At 48.7% G+C, this 7259-nt stretch overlaps 1 protein-coding gene across 13 annotated transcripts in view; it reads left to right on the top strand.

Annotated features, from left to right (window-relative positions):
• The first annotated feature begins 1474 nt into the window (after window positions 1–1474).
• LMO7 (LIM domain 7) overlaps window positions 1475–7259 on the top strand; it is a 235734-nt gene continuing 229949 nt past the window's right edge. For 9 of the 13 annotated variants that reach the window (XM_069758104.1, XM_069758113.1, XM_069758110.1 and 6 more), the window contains exon 1: window positions 1477–1588. The gene's annotated coding sequence lies outside the window, so the exon portion shown is untranslated. Of the gene's footprint in view, window positions 1589–7259 lie in introns of all 13 variants that reach the window. The other 4 variants (XM_069758116.1, XM_069758112.1, XM_069758115.1 and 1 more) reach the window with 1 other exon arrangement.

Below are 7259 nucleotides of genomic sequence, written 5' to 3'. Positions count from 1 at the left end.
GTAGGTGCCTGGGCCAGCATCTATGGACTACTGACGTGGCTACCGGGCCGGGGTCCCAACAATCATTTTGCGCTACCCCGGGGGTCTTACAGAGTTTCAGTGTATTGTAGGAGTGATTGCACATTCACCCTAGGAGTCTAATAAAAAGTTTAAAAAATTAAACCGTTAAAGGGAACCTGTCACCCCGTTTTTTGAGATTGAGCTATAAATACTGTTAAATAGGGCCTGCGCTGTGTGTTCCTATAGTGTATGTAGTGTACCCCGATTCCCTATGTATGCTGAGAAATAACTTACCAAAGTCGCCGTTTTCGCCTGTCAATCAGGCTGGTCAGGTCGGGAGGGCGTGGTGACATCGCTGGTTCTTCCTCAGCTTTACGTTGGTGGCGTAGTGGTGAACAAGCAGCGCGCGATCTGCGCTGTAATCCCTTGCATCGGTGGGGGCGGCCATCTTCCTGGGGCCGCGCGTGCGCAGATCGAGTGCTCTGCTGCATGGGGCTTCAGGAAAATGGCCGCGGGATGCCGCGCGTGCGCATTAGAGATCGCGGCGGCCATTTTCCCAAAGCCGAGTTTGCATCTCAGCTTTGGGAAAATGGCCGCCGCGATCTCTAATGCGCACGGGCGGCATCCCGCGGCCATTTTCCTGAAGCCCCGTGCAGCAGAGCACTCGATCTGCGCACGCGCGGCCCCAGGAAGATGGCCGCCCCCACCGATGCAAGGGATTACAGCGCAGATCGCGCGCTGCTTGTTCACCACTACGCCACCAACGTAAAGCTGAGGAAGAACCAGCGATGTCACCACGCCCTCCCGACCTGACCAGCCTGATTGACAGGCGAAAACGGCGACTTTGGTAAGTTATTTCTCAGCATACATGGGGAATCGGGGTACACTACATACACTATAGGAACACACAGCGCAGGCCCTATTTAACAGTATTTATAGCTCAATCTCAAAAAACGGGGTGACAGGTTCCCTTTAAACATAAAAAACATATAAATGTTCACTTTCCATGTATCTAGGAACAAAATCTAAAACGTACATAATTGGCATCTCCTCACACAGCCAACGCCAAGCTGAACACTAGAGCGAAGCGGCAGAATCCTTCATTTTGGGTCACTTCACCAAAACATGAACTAAAACGTTCTAGCTCTGGGAATGACAGGAAAAACGGAAAGCAGAGTCGCCCACTGGGTCTCTGTAGCCCCCATAGTGCGGCTCCCGTGCGCTGGCCAGTAATGCGCCCATGTATACGGCCCCGGAGGAGTCACAGTGAGGGGGGCAAAGGTCCCCAAATTCCTGGACCGTCCCCACAACCAGGGAGCTGGCACAGATGACTGTAACGTGCCTGGAGCACGAGTGACCGCACACAGGCCGCCCCCGGGAGGCGAGAGCGACCGACAGCAGCGCGCCACCGTCAGGACCCCCGCTAGTGGGCGGGGCTGGAGCCGGCCGGGACGGGGGCGGGGCTGGAGAAGCTGTGGGGGAGGGAGCGCTCACCTGCAGCAGCCGGGACACGGAGCAGCCGTGTGTGAGGAGACAACGCGCTACTTGTGCGGGACCGGACTGCGCCGTGTGACGGCCGTGTACACAGGTGAGCGGCGGGAGGACGTGGCGGGCCCCGGGCTGCGCTCCTGCCCTGCACCGGGCTGCGCTCCTGCCCTGCACCGGGCTGCGCTCCTGCCCTGCACCGGGCTGCGCTCCTGCCCTGCCCCGGGCAAAGCTCCTGCCCTGCCCCGGGCTGCGCTCCTGCCCTGCCCCGGGCTGCGCTCCTGCCCTGCCCCGGGCTGCGCTCCTGCCCTGCCCCGGGCTGCGCTCCTGCCCTGCCCCGGGCTGCGCTCCTGCCCTGCCCCGGGCTGCGCTCCTGCCCTGCCCCGGGCTGCGCTCCTGCCCTGCCCCGGGCTGCGCTCCTGCCCTGCCCCGGGCTGCGCTCCTGCCCTGCCCCGGGCTGCGCTCCTGCCCTGCACCGGGCTGCGCTCCTGCCCTGCACCGAGAGTCTGGGGGTGACAGCGGCGTTTTTCATGCACAGTGCGTTATATAACTACTATAGTACTTGCATAGGACTGCGGGGTTTACATAGGGCTGCTCGTAGTCGTGATTTTTTTCCACCTGGTCATTGGTTTTGATGACAATGTTGGTTATTCCCTTTGGGGGTCTTTCCCTCCAATATGAGGGATTCCGCATCTGTTTGTATAGAAGGTCCTGAACATTCTCCATAAGCGGCCTCCCCCGTGGTTACTGTGCACACTGAAGGCGATATTGATGCCAATGTCAAGTGTGCCCGGCTGAGCTCTGCTACATGCCACTAGTACAGAGAAGGGGCTGCAGGCTGGCTGGCACTTCCAGTTCTCCCTGGGTTTTGGCTGATGGTTTGCAGTGGTATTTGGAGGGGCTTTGCTTGCGCTCCTGTCTTCTGCCAGATGGGAGTTTACTTTGTGGTCTCTCTAAAATGTTGGCGCTGGTGATGAGAACATTGGCATAGTATAGCTGGTCCCAAATATTTGTGTTTCTGTTTCCTGTCTGCGGTCGTATGTTCCTACCTTCCATACTGGATTACTGTGGGGTCCGAGGGGCCATCCATGTTATTTCTACAGTGTGGATATTTAGGTCCAGGTGGCAACAGCCAGTTGTGCCCATAATGCATAGTGACGTAGTATATAGCAGAGCTACGTAGTATGTAGCACAGCGTACGTAGTATATAGCAGAGCTACATAGTATATAACACAGCCACGTAGTGTATTCCCCAGCCACGTAGTGTATTGCACAGGCACGTAGTATATAACAGAGCCACGTAGTATATTGCACAGTCGACGTAGTATATAACAGAACCGACACAGCCACATAGTATACTGCACAGCTAAGTAGTATATAGCACAGAGCACGTTGTATATTGCCCAGCTACATAGTATATAGCACAGAGATGTAGTATGTAACACAGCCCACGTAGTATATAGCAATGTGGGCACTATATGCATGGTTTAAAAATACTTAAAATAAAAAATAAACATATACTCACCTTCCGAAGACCACTTGAAGTCCTGGCGCCTGTGTGCGGTGCACACGGCAGCTTCCGGTCCCAGGGTTGGTATGAGCGCAGGACCTGTGATGAAGTCATGGCAGGTCCTTCTCGCATAGCATCCTTGGCACCGGAACCTGCTGCTTGCACTGCTGAGGACAGCAGGCGACATCGGAGGGTGAGAATAACCTTTCTTTTTTTTTTTTTTTTTTAATTATTATTATTTGTAACATTAGATTGTTTTACTATTGATGCTGCATATGCAGCATCAATAGTAAAAAGTTGGTCACACAGGGTTAATAGCTGCATTAACGGAGTGCATTACACCGCAGTCCGTTACCTCTGGCATTAACCCTGTGTGAGCGCTAAGCACTGACTGCAGGGCAGTAAATCAGCGGCCATTTTGCTGCCAGACTATGGCCGTCGCTGATTGGTCGTGGCAAAACGTCCACGACCATTGCCACGACCAATCAGCGACTTGGATTTCCATGACAGACCGCGACCAATGAATATCCGTGACAGACAGACAGACGGAAGTGACCCTTAGACAATTATATAGTAGAAGAGTTGTGATGGAGCACAAAGTCACTGACTCCGTGACTTACCCCAGCATGCCATGGGTATCATTAGAAATATTGGTCTTGTAGAAAATCTTCCTTTCCTTCATCCATGGTAATATTAGTAATATATCCCATCTGGTTCATGGGGACGGGGACAATATGGGCCTGTGTGATTTCAAATGCCATCACTGAATTTCAGCCCCAGTCCGTACCTGTTAGTTGGACTCTCAAGAGTGGATCCAAACAGTTATAGGGCTGAGGACAACTGCAGTTAAGGTTATTGCTAAACGCTCCCAACAGTGACCACGGGCAAGAGGGGTCTCTCCATGCATCTCTCCTCCAAGGATCCTATCCTAAAAATAAATGACTGTTCGCTGTGCCTTTCTAGCATTTACCTATATAGTTAAACCATATGCAGATTCATGATGGCCACACAAAGGAAAAAACCAAAACCAAAAGAACTTTTGGGCCCCTTGTGGTGAACAAGGGCCTATGGGAATGTTAATGTCAGGATAAGCTCCCATTGTATACTTTGGGCTAAGGGCACAGTCACAGTGTGCACAAAGGCTTTCGCTTCTCCTTCCTGCGTGCTTCTCTTTAAGGCTAGGGTCACACAACTGTAGATTCTCCCATTCAAGAGAACGAAGGGGAAAATACTAAAGGCACTGTGATCAGAGTGTGATCCGATTCTTTTAGATGTGAGAAGATGGAAAACCAAATTTCTCCATTGTCTACTTTTTGTGAGTCCGCGGAGATCATGCAAGTGCATTCGAATGGTTTCCATGCACCTGTAGGCTTGAATGTGCATGTCTGGTTCGATTTACGCCACCTAATACGGTGGTGTAAATGAATCCTAACTCAAAGAAACTTCGAAAAACTGCTCCACAAATTTCATGACTGTTTCCAGCTTAATGGGTACAATGATTTTAGAACACCATCTGGATTATTACGGTAAATGGTTTCCAGGTTTGATAGTGATGACCTATTCTTAAAGCCTCCATATACATTAGATCAGGGGTTGACAATTCACTTTCCTGAAGGGCCACATGAGAGACCATGACTGTTGTCGAGGGCCAAACCAATAGGCTGAAATTAATTCTGCTTAATATTAATATATAATTATTGATAATTACTATTAATAATATATCACTTTATATTGAGCATAATTAAGTATTCTGACATCCTCCTAAATATCGTTTGAACCCAAGTACAGCCCCTTCTATATATCGTATGAGCCCCCTACAGCCCCTTATATACTTAAAGGGAATCTGTCACCCCAAAATTCGCCTGTAAGCTATGGCCACCGCCATCAGGGGCTTACTGTATCTACAGCATTTTGTAATGCTGTAGATAAGCCCCCGATGTAACCTGGAAGAGAAGAAAAACAAGTTAGATTATACTCACCCAGGGGAGGTCCCGGTTCGGTACGGTCACCCGACGACACCAAGAACAACTGATCGGCGGAGATGCCAGGTGTCCCACCCCACCGATCTGATATTAATGACTGTTGTTTATAAGTAGAGGCCATCAATATAAAAGTGCTGGACAACCACTTTAGTGGCAGTCTGAGGCCAAGTAATGTCCTCAGGTTCTGCCAACTATGGTGGCCTGTTATAATATTAGCAATATTTTAGTGGAAAATTCTATTTTGTTAATTATGTCAGCATAATGTTGACATTTGGTAAGTTTTTTTTTTTTTTTTTTTTTTTTTTGTTAAACTAAATCTGTGTTTAATTTGCATGTAGTGTGTGTGTCTGGTAATATACCGTACTTCTCCCAACGCTGCCTTATCCAAGATCCAGCTCTGTTCTGCTCTAAAGGGTACCGTCACACTATAACATTTCGATCGCTACGACGGTACGATTCGTGACGTTCCAGCGATATCGTTACGATATCGCTGTGTCTGACACGCAGCAGCGATCAGGGATCCTGCTGAGAATCGTACGTCGTAGCAGATCGTTTAGAACTTTCTTTCATCGCTGGATCTCCCGCTGTCATCGCTGGATCGGTGTGTGTGACACCGATCTAGCGATCTAGCGATGCGATCCAGCGATGCGTTCGCTTGTAACCAGGGTAAACATCGGGTAACTAAGCGCAGGACCGCGCTTGGTTACCCGATGTTTACCCTGGTTACAAGCGTTAAACTAAAAAAAAACAAACAGCACATACTTACATTCTGGTGTCCCTCAGGTCCCTTGCCGTCTGCTTCCAGCTTCGCGGCTAACCTCTGCACTAATCCGTACCTCCCACTCCTGACTCCAAGACTTCTCCCGTGCTGCGCCAATCCTCTGGAATGCTCTACCCCAAGATATTAGGACCATCCATAATTTGCATAGTTTTAGGCGCTCGCTCAAAACACATTTGTTCAGAGCGGCCTATCACGTTCACTAATCAAAGTTATGTTATGTTTGTGTGTAGCCCATTCACTATCCCCATCTATTCCCCAACCCCTGAAGATGGCTGGACCATGATTGTAAATACATCATTGTAAATACACACCTGTACTTTGTATCTCCCCCACCTCATTGTAGATTGTAAGCTCTCACGAGCAGGGTCGTCTTATTTTGCTTTAATTATTGTATTGTTAACGTTGTTACTTATGACTTTTGTGTTTGAAACTGTTAAACTGTAAAGCGCTGCGGAATATGTTGGCGCTATATAAATAAAGATTATTATTATTATTATTATTCCAGCACTGTGACTGCCGGCCGTAAAGTGAAAGCAGAGCACAGCGGCTGTGCTTTCACTTTCACTTTACGGCCGGCAGTCACAGTGCGGGAAGCAGAGACTGCAAGGGACCTGACGGACACCAGAATGTAAGTATGTGCTGTTTGTTTTTTTTTAGTTTTACGCTTGTAACCAGGGTAAACATCGGGTAACTAAGCGCGGTCCTGCGCTTAGTTACCCGATGTTTACCCTGGTTACCCAGGGACCTCGGCATCGTTGGTCGATGGAGAGCTGTCTGTGTGACAGCTCCCCAGCGACCACACTACGATTTACCTACGATCACGGCCAGGTCGTATCGCTGGTCGTGATCGTAGGTAAATCGTATAGTGTGACGGTACCCTAAGACTTAAGTTTACCACTAACATAAAGTACAGTGTGTCACAAAAAATATTGTCAGACTCACTAGCATATGTTCGACCATACCAGAGTTATTAGCACATAAAGGGGCACAGATATAGAAAATGTAGCTTGGTAACTAAGGATGCATGGCACTTGGAAGCATTTTATTGTGCTACCCCCAACATTGGAGTGATCTACAAGAACAATTATTGAAATATAAAGTACATTCTGCTAGTGGGAAAAATACAGTAAATACACGTACGAGTAAGTTTTTAAAATATCTATTGTATTATGTGAGCAAAACATACACAGCAGTAGGTTTGCCAAGTTTGTTGTTACATTAGGCATACCTTCCAAAATGTATGCAGGTGTCCTGCAGCTTCTCGCCCCTCCACCCTTCAAAGAAATGACATGCATGTTGATTGGGTGATAACTGCACAGTCACTACCTGATGGCTATCTCCTTGTTGATACTGGCTACAGTGTTCAGCTCCAGATAGTCTAGGTCCTGAGAATTGCTTTGTCTAATCACTTAGTAATTAGTGTAGTAAAATTGTAAGCAAAGTGATTTGTCTGTTGTTGTTTTGCTCCTTTCATGAACTATATTTGTGCCATAGCTGGTAA

Source organism: Ranitomeya imitator, chromosome 3 (genome assembly GCF_032444005.1).
Source record: "Ranitomeya imitator isolate aRanImi1 chromosome 3, aRanImi1.pri, whole genome shotgun sequence".
NCBI classification, from domain to species: Eukaryota; Metazoa; Chordata; class Amphibia; order Anura; family Dendrobatidae; genus Ranitomeya; species Ranitomeya imitator.
This window is presented reverse-complemented; position numbering and strand designations above follow the sequence as displayed.